The sequence below is a fragment of the Manis pentadactyla genome, chromosome 13 (genome assembly GCF_030020395.1).
Source record: "Manis pentadactyla isolate mManPen7 chromosome 13, mManPen7.hap1, whole genome shotgun sequence".
NCBI lineage: Eukaryota > Metazoa > Chordata > Mammalia > Pholidota > Manidae > Manis > Manis pentadactyla.
This window is the reverse complement of record NC_080031.1, coordinates 53817858-53844673: the sequence shown is the minus strand read 5'-3', so window position 1 is coordinate 53844673 and position 26816 is coordinate 53817858. Positions and strand designations below refer to the sequence as shown.

At 45.6% G+C, this 26816-nt stretch overlaps 1 pseudogene; it reads left to right on the top strand.

Moving 5' to 3' along the window:
- Positions 1-829: 829 nt before the first annotated feature.
- LOC130680199 (kell blood group glycoprotein-like) lies at positions 830-14801 on the top strand (annotated as a pseudogene).
- Positions 14802-26816: the final 12015 nt, after the last annotated feature.

Genomic DNA, 26816 nt, shown 5'->3' with positions numbered 1-26816 from the left:
AATGGGCACAGAGCTGGAAGACTGCCCAGGTAAGGCAGCACTTGACCTAAGAATCTAAGGAGCTGAAAGATTTCAATCATATGAAGAAGGAGAGAAGAAAGAATATTCCAGAAATAACTCCATGAGCAAAGGCACAGAGCAGGGCAAGAGGAGCCAGCCAAGGGCCAGAGTGCTTGGGGAGTGAAGACTCCCTCCCAACACCTCCCCAGAGACAGTGAGATAAAGGAGGAGGGGAGGCTGGGTGTCTCCAGACCGATAAACAGGCTCCACCCAGAGGCCAGTAGCATGTGCATGGGGTTGGGGGAGAGGCAGAAGTTCCCCTTCTCCAGGACAGAGGAACTGGGGTGGGGGTAGGAGGAAGGCCATTTCCTGAATCCCAGTTCTCAGACTCAGCACCTAGAGCAGAACCAGGAAGGATCCTAGGAGCCAGAGAGGACAGACAGACGGCAAGTCCCCTGGAGAAAACCATTCCATTTGGGAGTCAGAAGCCTAGGATGGGGGAATAGGGACAGTGTCCCCCACTACCCCCGAGAGGAGGGAATGTGAGGCTCGTCGGAGACTGAAGCAAATGGGGAAGGACAGCAGGTGCTGGGCGAGGGTGGGAAGTGGGTGCCTCCTGGGGAGAGTTCACGCCGAAGCCCGGGTGGGAACACCGCCAGGTGGAAGAATGTGTGGGGGCTGTGCCAACACGACCTGAAGTGGTGTGCTTTAACGCACCCACCTACTGAACCAGCTTCTCTTTGCCCCTCTCCGCACTCAGGTCAGGAGGGTGGGGACCAGAGAGGCCACGAACCTCAGGGAATCCCTGTGACTGAGCCGGCAGAGTGGAATGGGGACTCTCTGGAGCCAGGAGGAAAGTGACTCTTGGGCCTTTGCAGGGCAGATGTAGGACATCCTTCCTGCTCTAAAGTCCTATCAACACCCACGCCTGCGCAGCCTGCCTGATCCTTACCCAGGATGCGTGACAGGCCCCGCTGGCACAGCCCCCGGGTGCACATGGCGCCGGGTGCCAGGGGGCTGGGGAGTCTTATCTTCGTCCAGAGACGCCCTGGTACTGACTTACTCGTCCCCCACACCCCCTCTCCTGCCCTTTCCCCGCCCCTCTTTCCTGACCCTTCCACCCTGTGGTTGTCCCTTGCTGGTTCCTGCACAGAGGGCTCCAGAAGAGGGCCTGCCCGCCGGACGGAGCCGACCGTGCCAACCGCGGGCCCTGGCCCGGCGGGGGCTGATGGCTGCCCTGCTTGTCGGTCTGCTCCTTGGTTCTTCTGTGCTTTTCTTCTACATCTTCTGGAGCTGTGGCCCTCGTAAGCAAGATCCGGGAACCCCCCACCAAGTCGGGCCTCCCTCACATGTTGGCCCTGTCCGTCCGTCCGTCCGTCTTCCTGAGGCTCCTGCCCTCTGACTGGTTCCTTCTCCCTGGGGTCTCCCCCTGGTCCTCCAGGTGTTCCTTCGCCAAGCCTCCCGGGGAGCCCTCGCCTCTCTCTGTCCCCCAGCTCTGAGCTTTCCCCGCAGGCCCCTGTGAGACGCCTGTGTGCAGGGACCTCCGGGCTCGTACCTGGCCTCCGGGAACAGCAGTGCGGCGCCCTGTGCCGATTTCCTTAGCTCTGCCTGTGGAAGGGCCTCAGGAACCAGTACTTCCTTCCAGACCCTTGCAGAGGAGAGCAAGGAACGGCTCCGGAGAATCCTGGGTAAGGGGCACAGACCCTCCGTGTAGGCGGGGCACAACCGCAGGCGCCTGAGTGGCAGCTGGTCTGCGCATCCTCATGGGCCCCAGGGACGCCGCGGTCAGCCCCTCTGTCACTGCACTGGTCACCTCCGGGTCCCGGCCTCCCATCCCTTCTGGCGCCTCTCTTCGTCTCACTGGACCGAATCCCCATCTTCTCCTTTCCCACTGACACGTGATTACCCCGTTTTCTCCCTTTTTCCCAGCCCCATCTCTGTTTTCTTCCTAAATTTTTTACTTTTGCTCCACGTCTGGTGCTCTCCCGCCCCCGTTACTCCGTGATGCACTAGGCTCTCTCCTTCCCTCGCCTGCCCTCACTCCCTTCTCGTCTAATGCTCCGATCGGGGTCAGCCTCGCCCTGCCATCCTCCCGAGCCCCTCGCCACCACCCCCCGTTCTCCGGGAAACCTCGGAGCGCAGGGCGCAGGCTCAGCTGGCGCGGCGGCTGTGGGCACCGACGACTGCAGAGGACGGAGGGAAGGAAGTGCGGTGGGCTCGGCTGGCTGCGCAAGGGGGTGACTGGGGACAGGCCCAGGGCTGCCGGGAGGGCAGAGGACCGAGTTAGAACCCCTGGGCATGAAGACGATTCCTGCTCGTGGCGTCTGTGGATGAGGGAAGGGAACTGAGAGGAAACCCGTGAGGGAGGAACTGAGGGCCTCTGTAAGGTTGGAAGTCAGTCCAGGAAGATGGCGGGTGGTGGCAAGGATTTGGGAATGAGAACGTGTATGGTAGGCATGGTTTCCCAGTGCAAGGGAATGAAGGGAACCTGCTGACAGTTGGAATTTGGGAGCGATGACTGCACCCTCTGTCCTGCTCTTGATGGAGGGGAGTAGAGATGGGCATCCCCTGGTGCAGGGCCACGCTTACAGCTAAGGCACAGAAATGAAAGGAAAAAATATGCATAACATAAATTCTATTCCCACATAGAATAAGGAGGTCCCGGGGGACTGAGGGAGAGCTGTTGGATACTAGGGGTCAATGATTCAAACGGGGATGTGTCTGGGGTGCTGTCTGTGTCTGTGTGTCTGCTTCCTGCAGTTAGGGAGTGAGGACCCCAGACCAGGGCGCCTGCGCCTCCGCCTCCTCTTTGCTGAACATTTCCTTACAAGGGCTCCTCTCTGCAGTCCTTCCAGGCTCTCTGGCTTCCCGAATGTTCCTGACGTCTTCATCCGCCCTCCTCCTGCCTTCCCTGCCCACCCTTTCTCCGTCACCCGTGGCCCACTTGTTCCTCTTGCTTCCTTTCCTGCCCTGTCTTCCCTCCCTATTTTCACCTTGACCTTGCCTTTATTTCCCTCGTGGCCTTCTCCACACTCCCTTTCCCCACTCTCGTTCCTCCGTGGAGTCGATCCAGCCCACGCTGAGCGGTTGTCCCATCTTCCCTCCATTTTCCTCCATTCCTCCCCTTCCTTCCATTCCCGCCGAGTCTTCCCTTTCCTTCCTGTGAACAACCTGTCTCCCAGCTCCCCTGCATGTCTCTGCATCTTTAATTCTCCCATGCTTCCTTTTTTAGAAGCCCCCGGTTCCTGGCACCTGGGCTCTGGGCAGGAGAAAGCCTTCCAGTTCTACAAGGCCTGCATGGACGCAGGTGCCACTGAGGCTGCAGGGGCTGGTCCCCTCGGACAAGGTACTGAGGAGGTGAGACCTCGGGCATCCACTTTCCTAGATACCAATGTATGCTCAGGGCTGCCTTTTTTTTTCTAGAGGGTGGGTCTCTTTCCCAGGGATCCCCAAGGGCTAGGAAGGACATGGAAACGACAACCCTGCAGAAGTGTGTCAACCCTTGGGTGAGAGTGGAGGAAGGAGAATAGAGGTGGGGCCCCAGAGGGACAAGGGGGCATGAGGAGAGGTCTGCAAGGAGCAGCCGTCTGCGGATGGGGGTGAGTCTCAGAGAGGGTGCTCCCGTGCTGAGCCGTGTCTCTCCTCTTCCCAGCTCAGAGGCTGGCGAATCTCTGGGAACTGGACTTCCTTGGGCTTTAACTGAACTCTGGGACTTCTGATGAGTCAGTACCATTACTTCCCATTCTTCAGAGCCTATCTGCGACCTCACCCCAGCCTGCCACACGTGCCAGTCATCCAGGTGAGGGGGGCACGAGCAACAGGGCAGTGAGACCTGGGCCACCTTCTCTGAAAGGAGGCTGGGGGCCGGGGAGACGGGACGAATACGCAGCATAGGGAAGAGACCTATCTTTAGGGAAAATTACGGGTGTGAGGGGCAGGGCTACTAGGTGAGATGAGGGAAGGCCACAGCAGGGCCAGTCTGAGAAGGTGCCAGTGCTCTGCTCTTCCTTACTGCTTGCCTGGACTACCCCCAGAGCCTCTTACTTAGTCCCATCTCCAGTCCTGCCCTCCTCGTATTTGTTTTTCATTTTCGCCAGAGGGACCTTTCTAAAATGAGCAAATTATGCTATTGTCTCTGCTTGAATGCCTTCAATGGCTCACCAAGTCACTAGGACCTCATTCTTCATCCTTAGCAAAGCATTGCAGTTCCTGCTGTGGTCTGACCCGTACACACCTTTCCAGCCTTATCTCCCACCACAACCCTCCCCCTGAAGCCCCAAGCCATTCCCTTACAGCTCCAAGAATATTCCTCAGTTCTTTGCACACATGGCTCTCTGCCTGCAACATTCCTCCCCAACATCCCACTCAGCCTGGAAAATACGTGTATATTTTTCAAATTTTGGCTCTATTATCTCTTCCAGGAAGCCCTCACTGACTCCCTGGCTATGAGTTGGGTGAACCCTGTGTCCTCCCATTCCCCACGCTCTCAGCATTTAACATGGGTTGAAAACCGAGACTCTTAAAAGTAGGACCACACCTTACTCACCTTTGTTCTCCAGGACCTAGCACGGGGCTAGGCATCTAGAGGCCCACACCAAGTGTTTGTTCAACAAGTAATTAAATACAAACATTGGCAGCGTCAGTATTGTGGTAGGCATCATGATGCTGCATATTCAGCTCCTACTTTCAAAAATTCCTCAAAATTATATGAGGATAAATATTTAAGAGGAACTGATCATCAGTGTGAGGCATTCTAAGGTTCAGTTCTAAGCTATGTGCTCCGTTTAACTCTTGTGGCCTTTGGGGATAGTTCAGAACTGAAATGGTTCTGGAAAGGATCGGAGCGGGGTATTGTGAGCCGAACCTCGAATCCTGGTTGGTCTGAACAGGTGAAGGTGGAGCTGCAGGGCCTCAGAAGGGCTGCAGGGAAGTCCTGAGCTAAGGGAAGAGCCTGGGATGGTGCAGCTCCTCTGTGGGCTCAGGAAGAGGCTGGTTTGTTGAGCAGAAGTTTTGGGGTAGGGATGAGGTGCCATGGGCGGTGAGACTAGGGCTGAAAACATGAGGTCGGGCCTGATTATTCCTGGCCTAAGAAACCAGACCAAGGCAATCACTTTTGACATAACAGGAAAAAAAAGTGGGGGCCTGCTGAGGTCATTCAAATGTGGTGGTTGTACACTGAGCTTTAGGTTGAGTCAGCAGTTTTGGAGGGCAACCTGGGGATACCCAGATGAGCAACTCAGAGGCTCCGAACTAAGATGACTGTGGCAGAAATGGAAAGGAAGGCCAGGCACGGGGATTTAGGCCACTGAATCTTCATGGTCATGGTCCATGGTGACCGGAGGGCTTGGAGACAGAATATTCAGAGAAAGACTGCAGTTTTTATTTGTTATGAATCAGAGGAGGCTGGTTACATCCTGAGACTGGATGGACTCTCAGGGGAAAAATGGGTGGAGGGAAAGGATAGAAGCACCCCAGTGAGGGGCATGGGCACTGAGAATACCAAGAGCACCAGGAAGGGGGTAGTCAGAGCCACACGGGTGACTTGAGAGGATGGGAAGGAGCCAGCTTCAGGAGGGTAGGGTCACTTATTTCCAAAGATTTCAGAGCCCAGAGAACAAGGAATGCTCCTTCCTTCTAGGAGGAAAGCTTCTAGCAGATACTAGGAAGACAGTTCTGGAAATGGACACAGATTGCAGGGAGTCTAGGAGGGGAGGTAAGGAAGTGAAAGCAGGGGTATAGATGACTTTTAGTTCTTGAACGTTTGGACATAAAATATGACAAAGGAGTCAAGTGGAAGTGTTTTTCAGATAGGGGAAAAGTAATAGCTCAAGGTGGGAGTGGAATATTGAAGTTGGAGAAGAAAAGGAAAACTGAGGGAACACAGATCCTCAGAATAGAGTGAGGGACATGCCAGCACCAAACCTGAGGGGCAGGCGGGTGAGCAAGCTGCCTGCCTGGGGCACACAACTGAAGAGGACACCAGAAACTCAGTGATCAAGGTAAATCGTGTTTTAATGAGTATTTCTGAAAAACTAAAGCCAATGCAAAAATGCATGACCTTTTTGGAAAAAAAGATCCTCCCCTCCAAACAATCAAAACTTATTTGTAGACTTTTGAAAACATTTGTAATTTTTTTTTAAAAATGGATCAAAAATAGGTTTTCAATTTTCTGAAAAAATCCATGGTAAGCAAAGTTTTGCTACTTTATTCAGCATGGATTTTTTGCATTAATTTGGTTTTTAAAAGTATCAAGATACTATTTATCTTGATGACTGTTTTCAATCCCTCTGAAGTTTTGCATCTGGTATAGTATCATGTCACTCCCTTTGCTCTAGACCTGGCCGTGGCTGAAGGACACTATCCTTTAGCACCTGGATTTATTATGCTTCTCACTTGCTGAGCACCCCAAACTGGATGAAATACCCACTCTCTGTTTCCATGTCTACACTTTTTTCCCTCATCTCCCTTGTCCCCAGTCCCTCCCTTTCTTCACACCCCGCTCCTGCTCTGGGCCCTGTTTACTCCATTTCCTGAGGCCGTCTTCCAGGACACACCTGCTTCTACCCCTGCCATGCTCTCCTTCCTCCGCTCTCCCCATGTCTCTCCAGTCTCTCTTGTGTCCAGATAGACCAACCAGAGTTTGACATTCCCCTCAAGCAAGAGCAGGAACAGAAGATCTATGCTCAGGTAAGATGGTGATGTGGACAAAGGTCCTTACCTGTGACACTAAGAGAAAGGCAAGGGCTGCTGATGGCCGTGACTGAGACTGCCTCTCCCCCAGGTTGTGCGGGATTACCTGACCTCCCTGAACCGGCTGGGAACTTTGCTGGGAGGAGACCCAAGCAAGGTGCAAGAACATGCCTCCTTGTCCATAACCATTACCTCGAAGCTGTTTCAGTTTCTGAGGCCCCTGGAGCAGCGGTGGGCCCAGGGGAAGCTCGTCCAGATGGTCACTGTTGACCAGCTGCAGGTACCTTGAACTGGGTCCCGAAGGAGGGTGGGCATGAGCGTTTCTCTCCCCAGCCCTCTTGACCTGGTTGCTTGATCTTCCTGGCTCCATCCCTTCCTGCAGCCACCTCCCTCTGTAGTCCCTCCCAAACCCTGAGGGAGGGAACTCCCCATCTCTTTCTTTCCTGCCCCCACCGTCAACCTTTGTCTCTCTCCTCTAAGGCAATGGCCCCTGCCATTGACCAGTTGTCGTGCTTGCAAGTGACATTCACACCCATGTCCCTATGCCCCTCCCAGCCCCTCGTGGTCCATGACCTGGAGTATTTAAAAAACATGTCACAATTAATCAAAGAGCACCTGCTGGAGCACAGGTTTGCAGAACCGAAATCAGGGAAGGAGGGTGGTGGGGAGAGGGGTTGAGGGCCCAGGGGCCTCAAGGCCATGGAAGATTTTGGAGAATGAAGGCTGGTAAGAGCCTTCAGGAGGATGGGAGGAATCCATGAACATGAGGGGAAAGAGAGAAGGGGTGGGGTGGACAGCCTAAGAGGCAGTGGAGGAAACAGGAGGTCTGAGAGGCTTGGGAGCATGGGGAAGGGGAACGCACATGAGATGAAGGATGCAGGCGTGCAGCAGAACCTGGCCTATGGAGAGCCACTGAGCTGGAGGGGATGCTGGGTGGCCAGTCTCTGGGGACAGCTCAGGTGTGCATGTCTTGCTAACAGTTGAGAGGTGTGGGCAGGAGGTAGAGGCACATGAGAGGAGTGGATGGAGAAGGTGAAGGCTGCGGTGCTCTGGGTAAAGAAGGACAGGCCATTTCTCAGCTGGGTGAGAGGATTCTGGGGTCCTTATGGGGAAGACAGGCTGAGGAGGGTGCAGGACATAGGGTGAAGCTTGGTGTTGAGCTCTCTGCCACCACTGACGCCTGTGTGGCCACCATCTGAAGACAGTGGCTTCCTTCCAGGGGCTTGAGTTCAGGGCTCTTCTTAATGGTCCCTCCAGAACTAAGTGGCAGCTACATCTAGAAATTTCCTTTTGAGGGAAGCAAACAAGCATTCAGGCAGGTGTGAACAGGTTTACATAAGGGTGCAGACCAAACCTGGGAACAGAGTTGCCAGCGGGGCAGAGAAAGGTCTCAATCCCAGCTGTGTTGTGCTTATAGGTACATCTTCAAATGAGCTGAGATTTCTTGGTTGTGGAAGTAGACAAACCTGTTTTGTTAAATCTTTCAGTTGAGTCTTCATAAAGCCCAGATCCTTCTCTCCCTATGACCGTAGAGATCTGCCTCTTCAGTTAGTTCCTTCTATCATTCTCCAGCCCAAGAAAAGCTCTTCTTGATGTCAAACAGCTATTTTCTATAAACATGGAGAAGGGGCTTCTCCTGGGAGTCTCAAGGCACCTCTGCAAGGGAGCATCCCCAGAGCCCTGGAGTGGATGTGTGGGTTTCTTTCCTCTTCACAGGGACTTACTGCAGAGCCACATGATCTTGGGGCTGGTGAGGGCCCTATCTCCAGCCTTGGACAGTAAATTCCAGGAGGCATGCAGAATGCTGAACCGGAAACTACAAGAGCTGACAGATCGACCACCCACGGTGAGGAGAGGAGGGGATGAGCTTTCCCACACTGGGGGCTAAGAAAGGAGCATCTGCCGTTTTGTGGGATACATGTCTGCATATCTCTTTCAGGGAGGGGACCTGAGGGCAGATGCCCCTCCATGTCTGGGCTTTCCGTGGAAGCAGAAAAATTGGGTATACAACGTTCATGTTGATAACTGAGGCAGCAGGTACCAGATTTTAGGCACACATCTGGCCACCTTTATGGCCTTTTGTTGAGTATTAAAGTTTAAATGTAAAATCCTAAAATTATCAAGAACTGCTTTTCCTGTGTCATGACCCTTAAACTATCTGCCTAGCTATCCAGAGTTCTGTGATTTAAGGACCTGCACCTACAGCTAAGGATTCATCAGGGTGAGAGACAAGTGTAGCAAGCAGTGGCCTTCCCTCTGTCTAGGTGATTCCAGTGTGCAGTGTGCAACTGTGTTCCACACAGAGTTCATCTCTGATGTCCAGTAGGATCCACTGGGCTAAACCACAGTCTTCTTGGTATAGATCCTGACACACATTAGGACGGGGCTGTGTAGCAAATGCACTTCACTAACTGAAGTCCACTGTGTTATGTAAGACGTGGAGACACTCCTTTACTGAGAACTTTGAAATCTGAGGTTGAATACATCCAGATGCAAGTGGAAGCATTTAAAACATTAGTTATGCTCTGCCATCAATGAAGGAAGGCCTCAGTATAGTATTGAAAATCACAGGGGTTTTTTTCTTAGTAATTTGTGGACCTTTTTTCCTACCTTACAGAAATTCATTGCTTTGGCAACCTGAAATATCTATGGAATGCAGAGAGGGGAAATGTACTTACAGGGGACTGGAATGTAGTTACTGCTTATTAAGAGTGTATAATGTGCTACACATTTTTCTAAACCCTTTAGATACATGGGCTGATTTAATACTCACAATTCCATGAAGTAGGCACACCATTTTATCCCTGTTTTACAGACAGGGAAATTGAGCCCTAAAGTTAAGGAACTTGCTCAAACAAATATAGCTTGTAAATTGGTAGAGCTAGGATTTGAACTCTGGCAGTCTGGCTCCAGGGTCTGTGTGTTTAATCACTGTGCGAAAGAAAAGGAAGATACACCTCCTTAGGACTTTCCCTCAGGTGAGCACATCACCAAGAGGCTTCTGCCCTGCCTTTCTGTTGAATCAGATGAAGCAGAACAGAGCCCCAGCTCCTCTTAGGTGTGGTTGCTGCACAGTCCCTGGCAACAAAACAGCTTCTTGTAGATCCCAGAACCATGGCCTGATGGCACTTCTTGAACAGTGTTAACCGCCAACATCAAAACTCACACCTAGGGAACTTAGAAGGCTTACAAATTGCTAAATTCTCCATCATTTATATACATAAATACATATATATATCCCTTATATATTGTATACATCCTCACATACATGCATTATGGTACAGAGTTGTCCTTGTGCTTAAAAGCTGAGTCAAACTCTACCAACCAAAAGTTGCATGACCTTGTGGGGGGCCTCTTCGCTTCTCTGGAACAACAGTATGAAATACGATCCCTAATAGTAACAGCTGGTGAACACTGAGTAGTTACTGTACGTCAGGCACTGCATGGAGCACTTAGTGTAGATGATTTTATTTAATCCTCCCCGAAACACTCTGAGGTCCTCAGAAAGGACAAATAACATTCCCCAGATCACATAGCTCATAATTGAAGGAACAGATTCTAAAACAGATTTGTCTGGCTCACAAGGCCATTTTTTTTTAACCACATACTGCGCAGGATTGAGAAATAAGCAGTGTTGCAGCAAATGGGTTGACAAATTCTTTCTATAAAGGTCAAGATAGTAAATATTTTTGGTTTTGCAGTCCACACAGTCTGTGTTGCAACGACTCAGCTCTGTCCATGAAGCATAAAAGCAACTGTACACTAAGTAAATGAATGGGTGTGGCTGCATTCCAAAGAAACTGTTTTAAAAATGGATACTCTTGGAGCTCCCAAGAGGGAGAGGTCAGGAAAGGTTTGAATGACCAGTGGATCTCTGCAGGAGGTACAACTGATGAAGTGTCTACAGACTTGAAGGGGTTTTCTGGCAAAGAAAGGGATGTCATTTCATTGGTACAAGGCCTGGAGCAGGCTAGCTAGAACCTGGGTCCTCCTGGTGCCCTTGGCTGAGAAGCAATTGCTAGGCTTGCATGGAAGGCTCTGCCTGCTGCTGCTGGAGCCCTGGGTGATTGAGAATCAGCAAGTAAGCCAGTACAATGGGGGCAGAGAAAGTGAAATCAGATAATAGAAGGAAATCTGGGAGGAAATGGGGATGTACAGGCCTGATAGGTCACTGTAAGAACTTTCACTTTCTCCTGCATGAAAAGAGGACCTATAGAAGGATTGATCTGTTTCACATTTTTAAAGAATGTATTTTGAAGGTAAGCAACAGAATTTCCTGAGGGATGCATGGTGTCAGAGGGTCAAAGACACTACCAGTGTTTTGTCCTTGATTTGACCAAAATTTGTGCTCCTGTGTAATAGTCATTAATGACTGATTTCTAACCATATTCTTCTGAGTGAAGTCTGATTTATAGTGTCCTTATTTAGAAAGACCAGTAGGCCTCATCATCTGACCGAATTTTGTTGATTAATTTTGAATATGCAGTCAATGAAAATGGCTGTTAAGCCAGGTCTTTCTCTTATAAAACTTGAGAAGCTGAGTTTTAGGAAGTAAAAGAAGGACTTCACATTTATACCCATTGAATGTGAACTTTTATATTCAGCTCAACATTCCAATTAATTCAGGTAATTTTAGCCTTCCTTTCAATCATCCATTATATTTGTACTGTGAGTCATTTGCAGTTTTATTTAGTGTGTCTTCATCTAGACTGTTAAGAACCTGAAGAAGGAAGAACATTAGGTCAGGTTTTTGAAGAGGTAGCTATAAATTCATGTATTCATTCATGCAACAAATATTTATTGAGCAGGCACTATATGCCAGACACTTCTCTAGGATATCACATGGACAAAAATCCTTGCCCTAAAGACACTTACATTCCAATGGAGGAAGAAAGGCAGTTAACTAAATGAATATGTTAGGTGGTGATAAGTTTTATGGAAGTGTAAGTTGGAGGGGAGGACTGGGCATGTTACAGTTTTTGTAGGACAACCAAGGAGGCTCATACTATCTTGGAGTCACTAATCACTGATGTTTTGTTATGGTGCAGCCAGCTAATAATCCGCTCAAATTACACTATCATCCAACAGATTTCTTCATCTAATTCACAAGGACTTCATTTGTGGTTTTACTAAATGCCTTCTTGAAATCAAGATAATGTGAACAGTGTGGGATAGTACATTGGAGTTTACAGAGAACTTTCAATACAATATATTGTTTCACCTGTTGTCCAGCCACCTATGTCTACATTCTGTGAGGAAGAATAAACAGGTATTACTCACATGTCTATAGCTGGTGTATCTGAAGTATGGGGGTTTTATGTCAGCACCACATTTAGTAAATTCTGAAGTCACCCTTCAGAGGTGGTGTTGGGTGGTTCTTTGAGGAGGAACATGACCAATAGATGTGTTTGTTTGTTTTTAAAGCTCTTCACAAACTTTGACTTAATTGCTAACATTCACAAATTGGGAGACAGCAAGCCAATATCAGTTTTCCAGCCCTCTATTTTTTCTGGTGAATGTGAGACCTGGGCAGCACTGGGCTAGCCCTTCTCCAGGGACAGCAATTGGCTGGAGCTAAATAATGCAGCCCCATTTGGACTGGGCATGCCTCTCCAATTTGCGGTCACCCCTCCATATCCTGAGGCTCTGATCTGGGACTCTTCTCACTTAAGCCACCACATGGCCCGACTTTGAGTTTGTGAGTCCTGGTCTGTAGCTTATTCTACTTCGGTGAACCTTTAACCAGAAAAAAATTGGTATTATTTTAGCACTATTTGTCCTCAGTGATTCTCTTCTGACCTTAGTAGCCACACATTATTTTCCAATTGTTGAAAAATGGTGAGTTTAATGATTTATTCTGGAATTTTGTTTAGAAATTAACATTAAGAATTCTTAGCTAACTTATAATCTCTAAAATCTACTTTTCCCCTACTGATAATTGGGCAAATCTTTACTTTCCTCCAGACTCTTGGAATTTTTCTTGATTGCTATCCTTTCTCAAATATTATTATGCATGGTTTTAAGGTTATATCTGTAACTTTTCTTCTGTTCCCTAAAATTAATTTACCTAGCTTCATTATATTGGGTTTGAAGTATTTTTTCCATCCTTTATATTTTGGCAGTGATTTTTCTTCCTATTTCCTCTCTCTTTCTCTATTTCTAAAATATATGGTATATTTTATATTCCATGTCTTGAGGGACAGCTCAGATACTTGGAACCCCCAGTTCATGAATATGTAACCTGGTAACCTCCACCTCAACAACTACATTTATTTATAGATTCTGGAAATTATTTTCCTGTTCATAGGACATGTGACCCAGAACAAATCTGACCAAAACAATCCCAGAGTTGCACAGGGGTGAGCAAAGGATAGTCTGAGGGGGCATCTCTGTTCCCTGGCAATCAGGTCAGAGCCTGCTGTGGCCCAGGCTATGGGGACAGGCAAGGAGCAGGCAAAGGCTGTTGGATAATGGGCAGACACCAGGGAAAGGGATCAGGAAACAGCTCAAGACAAGGACAGGACAGGCAGGCCCACACTACCGAGCTCAAGGTTGATGCGTTTGCTGCTGCCTGGGGATGGACGCTGCAGGTGGCCAGCAAGCCTACACATTTACCCAGTCATTGCATATCAGACCCTTTCAACCAGTGTTTGCTTTTCACATTTGTGCTTCATAGCTCCAGTTAGAACACTACAGAAGTGTCCAGTCCCTTCTCACAAGAGGAGAAGGTGCTTGACAAACCTCACGGTGAGGGTAAACCTCACAAGAACACGCAAATGTGCTCAGCCAGGTCTGGAGCCACCTCCAGAAGGATAGAAGGCCTAACGGGCAGGCCCAGGGAGTCTTCCTCATCAGCGGCAGCACTGCCTTCCCTTTCTGCTGCTGCTTTGGTGGGAAGCCCTATAAACTCTCTAATCTCAGCACCAGAGAGCATAGAAGCCTAACTACCTTCCCTTCCAGGAGATCTGTGGGGAGTAAATAAGTCTTGTGACTTCATCCCACTTAACCCAAATTAGCATATTAGCTGGTTTTCCCAAGTCCCAGCTCAACCTTCCCATGGGCTGGCTGTCCCATTCCTTACCCCGGCCCCTTCAGCATGCCTCTCTGCCCTGTGTCCTTGCTGGGCTGACCACCCCCACAACCATCCAAGCCTACCACCAAAACCTCCACAGCAATTCTTATGTTCCTTATTCTTCCCTTTCTGCTGTTAAAAAATACCCCAGTTGCCAAGGCTCTCTTGAGTTTTTGTCTAACTGTCTCCATGCCTTTGAAGTCAAAGACATGCTTTTTCTCATCTTATTTTCTCTTCCCTGATTTGGCTAAATTTCATAGCTGTCTGAATTCATATACTTAGTCTTTTCTTTTGTCTTCTTCTACCAAACAACATGGCATCTCAAACCCAATTTCACTCTGATCATTTTCTTCACAAGACAAGATCCTACCATATGATCCATGATAACTATTTGGAGAGTAGGGAGGGTGCTGGGAGGGAGGAATTACTTTTTCTAATTTCCATTGTAAGCAAAGAAGCATGGGGGGTTGGGAGTCATTGCTGGCCTCCCAGAGCTGTGTGTGTGGTGGGTGGGGACAGGGCAACCAACAGAACTGCCAAGGTACAGGTTTAGCTGCTAGTTTTCTCCTTCCCAGATCCCTTTAGGTTTTCCAGGAAGATGCCTTGCTTTCAAATTCAATAGACAATAAACAAGGATGAGTCACCCAATGCAAGCTCATGAAATTAATCCTGGAGAACGTACGCCCCTTTTTGCTGAATAGCAATAAACCTAATGGGTGTCTGCAAAAGGGAAAATAAAGTGAGACAAACACAGAACGGCCAGAAAAGAGCGCATCCTCTGAAGGCCTAGACAAGATTAGCCTAGGGAAGTGGATGGGGGAGAATGTTTTATCTCATTCCAGCTTTGTCTCCATAGCCTGCCCACCAGTGATGGAGGGAGTGAGTGGAGGAGACAGGAACCTTCTTTGAACCTACTCTGGCAGCCTTTTTTATTCGTGAGGCCTTCCGCCCGAGCACCCAAAGTGCTGTATGTGAGGGCTCTTCCCCAGCCCACGTCCCCTGTCCCTTCCCACTCAACCCATCCTCTGTAATTTCCTGAGTGATAAAGGTGCCAGGAACATATTTTGTTCTAATATGTGGTCTTTAACTCCAGTTCTTGATATAAGAGTGATGCCAGAGTTCTTGTTGGTGTAGTCAAAGAATGAGCTTCACAAACAGTCAAGGTAGGAGAGCAAGGTACAGGCTTTTATTTAGAGATAAAGTGAGAGAATAGAGCTCCTGGCTTATGCCAGGAGGGGACAAGAGAGCCCATAGTGGTGTGTTGTCTAGGGGGTTTTATAGGCAGTTGAGGATTTCTAGAGAACATGAAAAAATCTTAGGGGTGTGGACTTGCATCACCTGCCCTGTCCTCAAGGTGGGCTGGGTCATAGTCTGATTGCTAGGGCTGACAGCAGAGTCACGGGTTATGCTGATACCCTTGCAGAACACTCAAACATTCCAGGCCAAGTTGCTTCTGGCTGGCCTTTTGAGCTTTAATTGATCTCAATGAAGATGTCTATATATTTTCCCTAGAGTATTAGTGTGACCTTGACTTTGCATAATGCTTAGCACAGACTTTCAATAGGGACTTCTTTGCCCATTGTTACATTGCTCTGACTGTAAATATTCCACCCTGCTTTTCCCAGAGGCCGTCACCTACTCTGACTACATCCATGGTCCCTGTCTCAAGAACTTATAAGACCCATTGGATCTCTGGAGTGATAGGAGTATCTTTTTGTATGCTAATGATATGACTGGTGGCTGGGGTCCCTAGCTTTATGATGGTGGCTGGTCACCAGAAGACTAATACATTATTAGAAGGTTGGAACTTTTAGCTCCAGTTCCAATCTTGGGAATGGGAGAGGGACTGGAGGTTGAGTTGGTCACCCATGGTTAGTGATTTAATCCACCGTACCTACATAATGGAACTTCCATAAAAACCCTATACAAAGGTTCAGAGAGCTTCTCCATTGGTGAACGCATGCACATCGTCACCAAGGAGGGTGGGAATCTCAATTTCTTGAAGACAGAAGTTCCTGTGCTCAGAACTCTTCTGGATCACACCCTGTGTACTTCTTCTTTTGGCTGTTCATCTGAATCCTTTAAAATAAACTGGTAAATGTAAGTAAAGTGTTTCTCTGAGTTCTTCAAACTGTTAATAGCAAATTATAGCTACACTTCCTGAGGAAGGGGTCTGTGAACCCCCAGTTTATAGCTGGTTGGCTAGAGCTACAGTGATAGCCTGAGACTTGTAACTGGCATTTGAGAAAGTGGGCAGTCTTGTGGGGCTGAGCCCTTAGCTTGTGGGTCTGCATTGACTTTAAGCAGTTAGTGTCAGAATTGAATTGTAGGACACCCAGTTGATGTTTGGACAGTTGAAGGACTGTTTGGTGTGAGGCTACCCCTCACTCCCTAATTTGGTGTCAGAAGTGTTGTGAGTAGAGAAATAGGTTTTCTTTTAATGACAATGTGAATGGCATTCATGATGGACCATGTATTAAACAAATTCTTGTACATATTTTCATTTTCTGTTCAGTTGATAATTGCTTTGTTTTGTTTGCTTTTTGCTCTCAAACAATTTATCAATAGTCTAAATCTTTCTTAACAATTTTGATTGCATCTGGTACTCTTTAAGGTTTTATTTGCCTGAAAAAGTCTCTCATGGAAGCCTGGACTTATCTCCATGGTTGGTGCCCCTCTCTTCATCCTGGGGTTCCATCTTTTGGAGGAGTAGGTCCCAGAGAAAGAGTATATAGAAAGTAAGCTTTTTTTTTAAGTTTTGATCTGAAAAGTCTTTATTTTGCCCTTGCCCTTGAGTATCCTGACAGAGAATTCTAGGTTAGAGATAATTGTTCCATTGTCTTCTAGCTTCCCAAATTACCTTTGAAAAGCTGAAAGCCATTCTAATTCCTAGTATTTTGGAAGTGGCATCTTCCTCACCCCTTTCCCTCTCTATGAGCTCATAGGAGCTTCTATCCATGCTCAGGGTTCTGAAATTTTATGATGATGGACTAGATACTTGGCAGGTCCTTATAATATGAAAGCTCCTGTCCTTTAGTTCTGGGAATTTTTGAATTGTTTTGTTGATAATTTTTCCCCTTCCATTTATTTCTCTCTTTTTAGAACTCCTAAGTTTTGGCTACTGGATATCCTGGATTGGCATTCTCTTTACTTTGACCTTCCTTTGTTTTTTTTTGTTTTGCTTTACTTTCTGAGAATTTTCATAAATTTTATCTTCTAACTCTTCTGTTGAGTTTTTTATTTCAGATACCATGCTTTTAATTCCTGAGAGCTCCCCTTAAAATTTTTTTGACTGTTTCTTTTAACATACTGTTGATTTTTTTATTTTAGTATCATTAATCTAAAATTACATGAAGAACATTATGTTTACTAGACTCCCCCCTTCACCAAATCCCCCCCACATGCCCCTTCACAGTCACTGTCCATCAGCGTAGTAAGATGCTGTAAAATCACTACTTGTCTTTGTGTTGTAGAGCCCTCCCTGTGCCCCCACACACATTATACATTCTAATTGTAGTGCCCCCTTTCTTTTTCTCACCCTTATCCCGCCCTTCCCACCCATCATCTCCAGTCCCTTTCCCTTTGGAAACTGTTAGTCCATTCACGGGTTCTGTGATTCTGCTGCTGTTTTGTTCCTTCAGTTTTTCTTTGCTCTTATACTCCACATATGAGTCAAATCATTTGATACTTGTCTTTCCCTGTGTGGCTTATTTCACTGAGCATAATACCCTCTAGCTCCATCCATGTTATTGCAAATGGTAGGATTTGTTTTCTTCTTATGGCTGAATAATATTCCATTGTGTATATGTACCACATCTTCTTTATTCATTCATCTACTGATGGACATTTAGGTTGCTTCCATTTCTTGGCTATTGTAAATAGTGCTGTGATAAACATAGGGGTGCATATGTCTTTTTCAAACTGGAGTGCTCCATTCTTAGGGTAAATTCCTAGAAGTGGAATTCCTGGGTCAAATGGTATTTCTATTTTGAGCACTTTGAGGAACCTCCATACTGCTTTTCACAAAGGTTGAACTAATTTACATTCCCGCCAACACTGTAGGAGGGTTCCCCTTTCTCAACAACCTCGCCAACATTTGTTGTTGTTTGTCTATTGGATGGTGGCCATCCTTACTGGTGTGAGGTGATATCTCATTGTGGTTTTAATTTGCATTTCCCTGATGACTAGTGATGTGGAGCATTTTTTCATGTGTCTGTTAGCCATCTGAATTTCTTCTTTAGAGAACTGTCTATTCAGCTCCTCTGCCCATTTTTTAATTGGACTGTTTGTTTTTTGTTTGTTAAGGTGTGTGAGCTCTTTATATATTTTGGATGTCAACCCTTTATCGGATCTGTCATTTAATATATTCTCCCATACTGTAGGGTACCTTTTCATTCTATTGATGGTTTCCTTCACTGTACAGAAGCTTTTCAGCTTGATATAGTCCCACCTGTTCATTTTTGCTTTTGTTTCCCTTGCCTGGGGAGATATGTTCATGAAGAAGTCACTCATGCTTATGTCCAAGAGATTTTTGCCCATGTTTATTTCTAAGAGTTTCATGGTTTCATGATTTACATTCAGGTCTTTGATCCATTTTGAATTTACTTTTGTGCATGTGGTTAGACAGTGATCCAGTTTCGTTCTCTTTCATGTAGCTGTCCAGTTTTGCCAGCACCATCTGTTGAAGAGACTGTCATTTCCCCATTGTATGTCCATGGCTTCCTTTTCATATATTAATTGACCATATATGTTTGGGTTAATGTTTGGAGTCTCTATTCTGTTCCACTGGTCTGTGGCTCTATTCTTGTGCCAGTACCAAACTGTCTTGATTACTGTGGCTTTGCAGTAGAGCTTGAATTTGGGGAGCGAGATCCCCCCCCCACTTTATTCTTCCTTCTCAGGATTGCTTTGGTTATTCGGGAACTTTGGTGGTTCCATATGAATTTTTGAACTATTTGTTCCAGTTCACTGAAGAATGCTGTTGGTAATTTGATAGGGATTGCATCGAATCTGTACATTGCTTTGGGCAGGATGGCCATTTTGATGATATTAATTCTTTCTAGCCAGGAGCATGGGATGAGTTTCCATTTGTTAGTGTCCTCTTTAATTTCTCTTTAGAGTGTCTTGTAGTTTTCAGGGTATAGGTCTTTCACTTCCTTAGGTAGGTTTATTCCTAGATATTTTATTCATTTTGATGCTATTGTGAATGGAATTGTCTTCCTGATTTCTTTTTCTGTTAATTCATCCTTAGTGTATATCAGAAAGCAACAGATTTTTGTGTATTAATTTTGTATCATGCAACTTTGCTGAATTCAGATGTTAGTTCTAGTAGTTTTGGAATGGAGTCTTTAGGGTTTTTATGTACAATATCATGTAATCTGCAAATAGTGACAGTTTGACTTCCTCTTTACCAATCTGGATGCCCTGTATTTCTTTGCTTTGTCTGATTGCTGTGGCTAAAACTTCCAGTACTATATTGAATAACAGTGGGGAGAGTGGGCATTCCTGTCTTGTTCCCATTCTTAGAGGAAAAGCTTTCAGCTTCTTGCTGCTAAGTATGATGCTGGCTGTGGGTTTGTCATATATGGCCATTATTATGTTGAGGTACCTGCCCTATATACCCATTTTGTTGAGAGTTTTTATCATGAATGGATGTTGAATTTTGTCGAATGCTTTTTCAGTATATATGGAAATGATCATGTGGTTTCTGTCCTTCTTTTTGTTGATGTGGTGGATGATGTTGATGGATTTCTGAATGTTGTACCATCCTTGCATCCCTGAGATGAATCCTTCTTGGTCATGGTGTATGATCCTCTTGATGTATTTTTGAATTCAGTTTGCTAATATTTTGTTGAGTATTTTTGTATCTATGTTCATCAGGGATATTGGTCTATAATTTTCTTTTTTGGTGGGGTCTTTGCCTGGTTTTGGTATAGAGTGATGCTAGGTTCATAGAAGGAGTTTGGAAGTATTCCCTCCTCTTCTAGTTTTTGGAAAACTTTAAGGAGAATGGGTATTATATGTTCTCTATATGTGTGATAAAATTCAGCGGTGAATCCATCTGGCCCAGGGTTTTTGTTCTTGGGTAGTTTTTTTATTACCACTTCAATTTCTTTGCTGGTAATTGGTCTGTTTAGATTTTTCTTCCTTGGTCAGTCTTGGAAGGTTGTATTTTTCTAGGAAGTTGTCCATTTTTTCTAGGTTTTCTAGCTCATTAGCATATAGATTTTTGTAGTATTCTCTAATAATTTTTTGTATTTCTGTGGGGTCCGTTGTGATTTTTTCCTTTCTCATTTCTGATTCTGTTGATGTGTGTAAATTATCTTTTTCTCTTAATAAGTCTGGCTAGGGACTTATCTATTTTGTTTATTTTTTTCAAAGAATCAGCTCTTGGTTTCATTGATATTTTCTATTATTTTATTGTCTTCCATTTTATTTATTTCTTCTCTGATCTTTATTATGTCCATCCTTCTGCTGACTTTGGGCCTCATTTGTTCTACTTTTTCCAGTTCCAATAATTGTGACTTTAGACTACTCATTTGGGAATGTTATTCCTTCTTTAGATTGGCCTGGATTGCTATATACTTTCCTCTTAAAACTGCTTCTGCTGCGTCCCACAGAAGTTGGGGCTTTATGCTGTCGGTGTCATTTGTCTCCATATATTGCTTGATCTCTGTTTTAATTTGATCATTGATCCATTGATTATTTAGAAGCATGTTGTTAAGCCTCCATGTGTTTGTGCACTTTTTTGTTTCCTTTGTACAATTTATTTCTAGTTTTATGCCTTTGGGGTCTGAGAAGTTGGTTGGTAGAATTTCAGACTTTTTGAATTTACCAAGGCTCTTTTTGTTGCCTAGTATGTGGTCTATTCTGGAGAATGTTCCATGTGCACTTGAGAAGAATGTGTATCCTGCTGCTTTTGGGTGTAGAGTTCTGTAGATGTCTGTTAAGTCCGTCTGTTCTAGTGTGTTGTTCAGTGCCTCTGTGTCCTTACTTATTTTCTGTCTGGTGGATCTATCCTTTGCAGTGAGTGGTGTGTTGAAGTCTCCTAAAATAAATGCATTGCATGCTATTTTCTCCTTTAATTCTGTTATTATTTGTTTCACGAATGTTGGTGCTCCTGTATTGGTTGCATATATATTTATAATGGTTACATCTTCTTTTTGGGCTGACTCTTTCATCATTATGCAATGTCCTTCTTTATCTCTTGTTACTTTCTTTATTTTGTAGTCTATTTTGTCTGATACCAGTAGTGCTACACCTGCTTTTTTCTCCCTATTGTTTGCCTGAAATATCTTTTTCCATCCCTTGACTTTTAGTCTGTGTATGTCTTTGGGTTTGAGGTGAGTCTCTTGTAAGCAGCATATAGATGGGTCTTGCTTTTTTATCCATTCTATTACTCTGTGTCTTTTGATTGGTGCATTCAGTCCGTTTACATTAGGGTGATTATTGAAAGATACGTACTTATTGCCATTGCAGGCTTTAGACTTGTGGTTACCAATGGTTCAAGGTTAACTTCTTTCCTATCTAACTGTCTAACTTAACTCGCTTATTAAGCTATTATAAGCACAATCTGATGATTCTTTATTTCTCTCCCTTCTTATTCTTCCTCCTCCATTCTTTAATGTTAGGTGTCTTATTCTGTGTTCTTTTGTGTTTCCTTTGACTGCTTTTGTGAGTATTTGATTTTATTTTTTGCCCTTAATATTTGGTTGGTCTCCTTTCTTTGGCGTGATTTAATTTTCTCTGTTGACATCTATTTAGCCTTAGGAGTGCTTCCATCTAGAGCAGTCCCTCTAAAATACCCTGTATAGGTGGTTTGTGGGAGGCAAATTCCCTCAACTTTTGCTTGTCTGGGAATTGTTTAATCCCTCCTTTATATTTAAATTATAATCATGCTGGATACACTATTCTTGGTTGAAGACCCTTCTGTTTCATTGCATTAAATATATCATGCCATTCTCTTCTGGCCTGTAAGGTTTCTGGTGAGAAGTCTGATAATAGCCTGATGGGTTTTCCTTTGTAGGTGACATGTTTTTCTATCTCTGGCTGCCTTTAATACTCTGCTCTGGTCTTTGATCTTTGCCGTTTTAATTACTATATGTCTTGGTGTTGTCCTCCTTGGGTCCTTTGTGTTGGGAGTTCTGTGGGCCTCCATTTTCTGAGAGACCATTTCCTCCCCTAGTTTGGAGAAGTTTTCAGCAATTATTTCTTCAAAGACACTTTCTATCCCTTTTTTCTCTCTTCTTGTTGTGGTAACCCTATAATGCAAATATTGTTCCATTTGGATTGGTCACACAGTTCTGTTAATATTCTTTCATTCCTGGAGATCCTTTTATCTCTCTCTGCCTCAGCTTCTCTGTGTTCCTGTTCTCTGACTTATATTCCATTAATGGTATCTTGCACCTCATCCAGTCTGCTCTTAAGTCCTTCCAGAGATTGTATTAGTTCTGTATTCTCCCTCCCAACTTTATCCTTTAACTCTTGCATATTTCTCTGCAGATCCATCAGCATGGTTATGACCTTTATTTTGAATTCTTTTTCAGGGAGATTGGTTAAGTCTATCTCCCCAGGCCCTCTCTCAGGGGTTGTGTTGGTAATTATGGGCTGGACCAAATTCTTCTTCCTTTTCATGGTGATAGACATAGCTGTAGGCAGGTAGCATGTGTGTCAGCTGGGAGAACAAAGTCCTTTCCTGCTTGCTGGTCTCCTTGCTTTTCTCTGCTGCCTTTGTCGGTTACCAGCACTCCTGGAGCAGCCTCCGGGTTAATCCTCTAAGCTGCTGTGGGTGGGGTCTCCGTCAGAGCAGCACAGAGCCCTGTGGGGAATGGCAAGCATGCCAGGTGTGCTCTCCTATGAGAGTGGTGCCCCTGCCAGGCAGGTGCATACTGGTGGCAGCCTTTGGGTCTGGCCCAGGTGGCTGTGCGCTGGGAGGAGATTCTGGGCAGCTGCTGGGAGTACAGCTGCTCCTGGGATCCTCTGGCACCGCTGCCACCAGCACGTGTGTCTCTTGGGCACCTCCGGCACTGCTGCTGCTACATGCAGCCACTGCCCGCCATGGGTGTGGCAGCCGCTCTCGCACTGCTGGGCTGGTGTGTCAGGGTCTGTGCCAGCTGGAGTAATGACTGGCTGGCTGCTTATAACCCTGAGGGGCTTCAGAGCTGCGCTGCCACCCAGGGGGTTAGGTCGCCTGGATTTTCCCAGGATTCCCAGCTGCTAGGCTGAGTGTGCCAGGATTATTTCGTCCAGCTGTGAGGTCCCTGTCCCTTTAAGACTTTCAAAAAGCACTCGCCTTTCTTTTGTCCCAGGGGAGCCAGCTGCAGTGACCCACTTGCACATTTTACTTTTCCGTTTCTCTAATATCCAGAACACCGTGCACCATGTGTCTCTGCTCCCAGTGTGGATTACTAGAGCTCGTTGTTTAGCAGTCCCAACAGGGAGCTGGGGTGGGGGTGGGGGCACTTGGATCCCGCCAGGCCATGGCTTGTATCTTACCCCCTTTGTGTGATGCTGAGTTCTAGCAAATGTAGATGTAGCCTGACTGTTGTACTGTATCCACTGGTCTCTCTTTTAGGAAAAGTTGTATTTGTTGTATTTTCAAAAATATATATGTTTTTGGGAGGAGATTTCTGCTGAACTACTCACACTGCCATCATGGCTCCTCCCCCCGACTATTCTTTTACAAAAAATTCCTCTGTATGTTCCTTTTCCTTTACCTAGCCTTTATTTTTATTTTGAAAGCATTTACTGAATAAGTAGTGCATATATGGATGTGAAGAAAATATTTAGTGAAAGATGAAGGTCTCTTCCCATTTCTGTCCTTCGTTCCCATCTCAGTGAGCCCATCTGTCATCTTCAGCATTGTTGTTGGGCAGCTGCATTTGGGGAGGTCTCTCCCTGTGCACTAGGTGAAACCGCAGCCTGGATGGGGAAGGGTTCTTGACTCTGACTGAGAAAGAATTCTCAAACAGGTTGGATGAGTGTAGGTAAGGAAGGAGTTCATTAAAGTGAGAGTAGCTGTGAATGTCAGCAGGTGTGCAGGAAGCAGAGAGCAAGGAAGAGCACAGGGAGGAAAGGGAAGCTCATTGAACTTCTGCTTGGCATACCGTGCCAACTCCTAAAACCAGGGTCACCTGGCATCCACTGCCTGCCTGAATCTGCATGGTATGGGAACTAAGCCCCTACTACCCCAGGATTTGGGGAGCCACAGAGCACTGGATGGAGTGAGATTATGTTCTGAGAACTTCCCAAAGGCAAGAAAAGGCATTTTCAGGCAGGCTACTAAAGAGCATGATCATACAGCTGCAGTCTTATCCAGGTCATCACAGTGATGCAAACTTGCAAGCCCAAATCACAGATCTCAGTAGCCCTTCCCTACTTATCTGAAGTAGAACAGAGAGGGAGAAGACTTGTGCTTAAGTCTAGAAAAATTGAATGAAATAGCAAAGTAAAAAGATACCACTGGAAGAGCACAGAGACAATGCTCAGTAAGTTAAGCAGTGAGGAGGCTTTATTTAAGGCAAAAAGTACACACTCAAAGGGGAGTGTGGGCAATCTCAGAGAGAAGGTGCATTCAATGGCTTAGGATTCTTTCCTCTGAGGCTTTCAAGAATGGGGCAAAGTGTGGAGGTGAGGGGCTTGACATGTGGTCTTATGATATCTCTATCTGGTGTGAGATATTATGTCACCATCCACAGTCAATTCTCTAGATATTCCACAAGATAAACTTAACACAAGGAATTTATCCTGTTCTTCTCCAAGATAGTGGTTTCCCTCAAGCATTGGGGACTTATTATTCAGGACTACTTAAGAGTGTCAGCTATTGTCTGATTACCATAAAATACATTAGGAATCTTACCTCCTTACTCCCTGGTTTTTAAAATATAATCAGCCTTAAGATGGAGTCCCCCCTGTTCTAACTATACTGTTTATATCTCGGCATTTTTCATCATAGGCAGAAAAATTTAATCATGATGCTTGTCCTATATCCCTGCTCTGTCTCCCCAGGACAGTTAATTTGCATCATCCCTGACTTCTCTTTTGTCCTTATCAATTTTCATTAATTTCTGTCATTTCTACCTGCTAATTATTTCTCCAACCTGTCGATATCTCTCCCCTCCCATCACCACTTGCCTAAAATGTGCCAACGTCATCTCTAACCTGTATTTCTGTACTAGCTGCCTAATATTTTTTGTCATGTCTTTCTCTATTTCATTCTCAGCATAGTAGTCAGTATGTTCAAACTGGTTCATATCACTCCCTTGATTAAGCAGGTTTATTGGCTTATTCTTCTTTTTCTCATACTCCCCTTCCTTCTCCTTTTTTTCTTACTTTTCTCTGCTTTCTTTAGGGTGAAATCCAAATTCTTTAATATGACTGACAAGGTGGGCATGCCTTGGTCCTTATCTGCACCTCTAGCATAATCTATTAATACTAGCAGCACAGAGTACACACCACCATTCCATCACCACCAGTAAGAGCCAGTCCTATGGACAAGTTCTGGAATGTATAATAGTCTCCTTTGCCTTGGGCATTTGCACATGCTGCTCCCTCTGTCTGGACTCTCCTTTCTCAGCTATGTCTGTCTGGCTATAACTACCCGTTTGTTTTTAGATCTTACGCATGACTTCTTCCTAAGCTTTCCCTGATGCTCCTACCACCGTAAGTCTAGGCTATGTACTTCCTGTAGGATCTTGTCTTTTCCCCATCACAGTACTTATTAAGTAGTATTGCAATGCCTATTTATGTACCTAAGTCCCCTAGGAGACTTCGGACTCCACATGGGCTTCAGATTCATTCCTTTAATCATTTGGATTGAGGTGGTAGGAATATAATGGCATTTTGATTACAGTTGAATCCTTAACTGTCTAGTTCTTGGCATGCAACTGTCACTAATAACATTCATTTGTTGCATGTATGGATGAATGAATAAATTCTGGCATTTTTCTAGTGTAACATAATGTTTGTACTTAAAATTTTGTGCCAGTTTGTTTCCTTTAATATACTAGGATATACTGCTTGTAACATTGTATAGAAATAGTCACATCAAGGGAATTTATTTTCTCTAGGGTTACAAGGCCACATGGATTAGTAATTCTTCCTCTTAATGTCTCCTCACTTTATCCTTGACAGTAATATTTCCTCCCAGCTACAGGTGTATTAAAAGCTCTTCAGTGCCCTCCTACTCTTGTACTACAAGGTACAGTACTGGATCCACCACTATAAAGCTCAGTCTAGCTCCACTTTACTCCAGAACTATTGGTAAGGAGACAGTTTCAGGCAAGTGGGACTCAGGCCTTTATCTTGGGAATGGAGGGTAAGAAGTCTGATTCCCTGAGGGGTCTCCAATATAATTTGTTTTAAATTATGATTGTTTATATATAAAAATAATCTCCATAAAAAATGATTAGGGGAAATTTGGAAGATACACAAGCAAGAAAATAAAAATCACCCAGAATCTCATCACATAGCAACTCTATCTTTTTGGAGGGTAATATCACCCATTCCATGGTTTCAGTGGCCACCTATAATTCCAAATCTGTCCTTCCCCTTGAACCTCTTCCTGTGCTTAGATGGGTGTGTTTACCTTGTCATTCAGCATCTTCTCTGACTTGTCCTGGCAGCATTTTAATTCGCATGTTCAAAATGGAAGCGCCCATTATCCCCCTCTCCCCACTGTCTCCTCTCCATACATCTGTGGTTCATGCTTCACAGCAGTGCTCGCTATGGCTGGGAGTTCCTGGAGGTCATGAGTTGTGCCTTCAGCAATGCAAGCCCACCACCTTGCAGAGGCCCCAGCACATGGGGAGAACCAACAGGTAATTAGGGAACCACTAAATGCTATTCTGGGGCTCTATTGATTTTGGCCATTTCTTTAAGGAGGAGTGGAGGATGGGGCAACTGCAGGGAGATGCCCTGTGCATGGACATTTTTCCTGGTTCGCTTTCCTGAATTCAGTCCTTGAGCACCCTCCTTGGTAGTGTTCACTTGGCGGACGCCACCTGAGGGAGGAAAATTTAGGGGTGCGGACCTCCCCACTCTGGCCTGCCTGCTG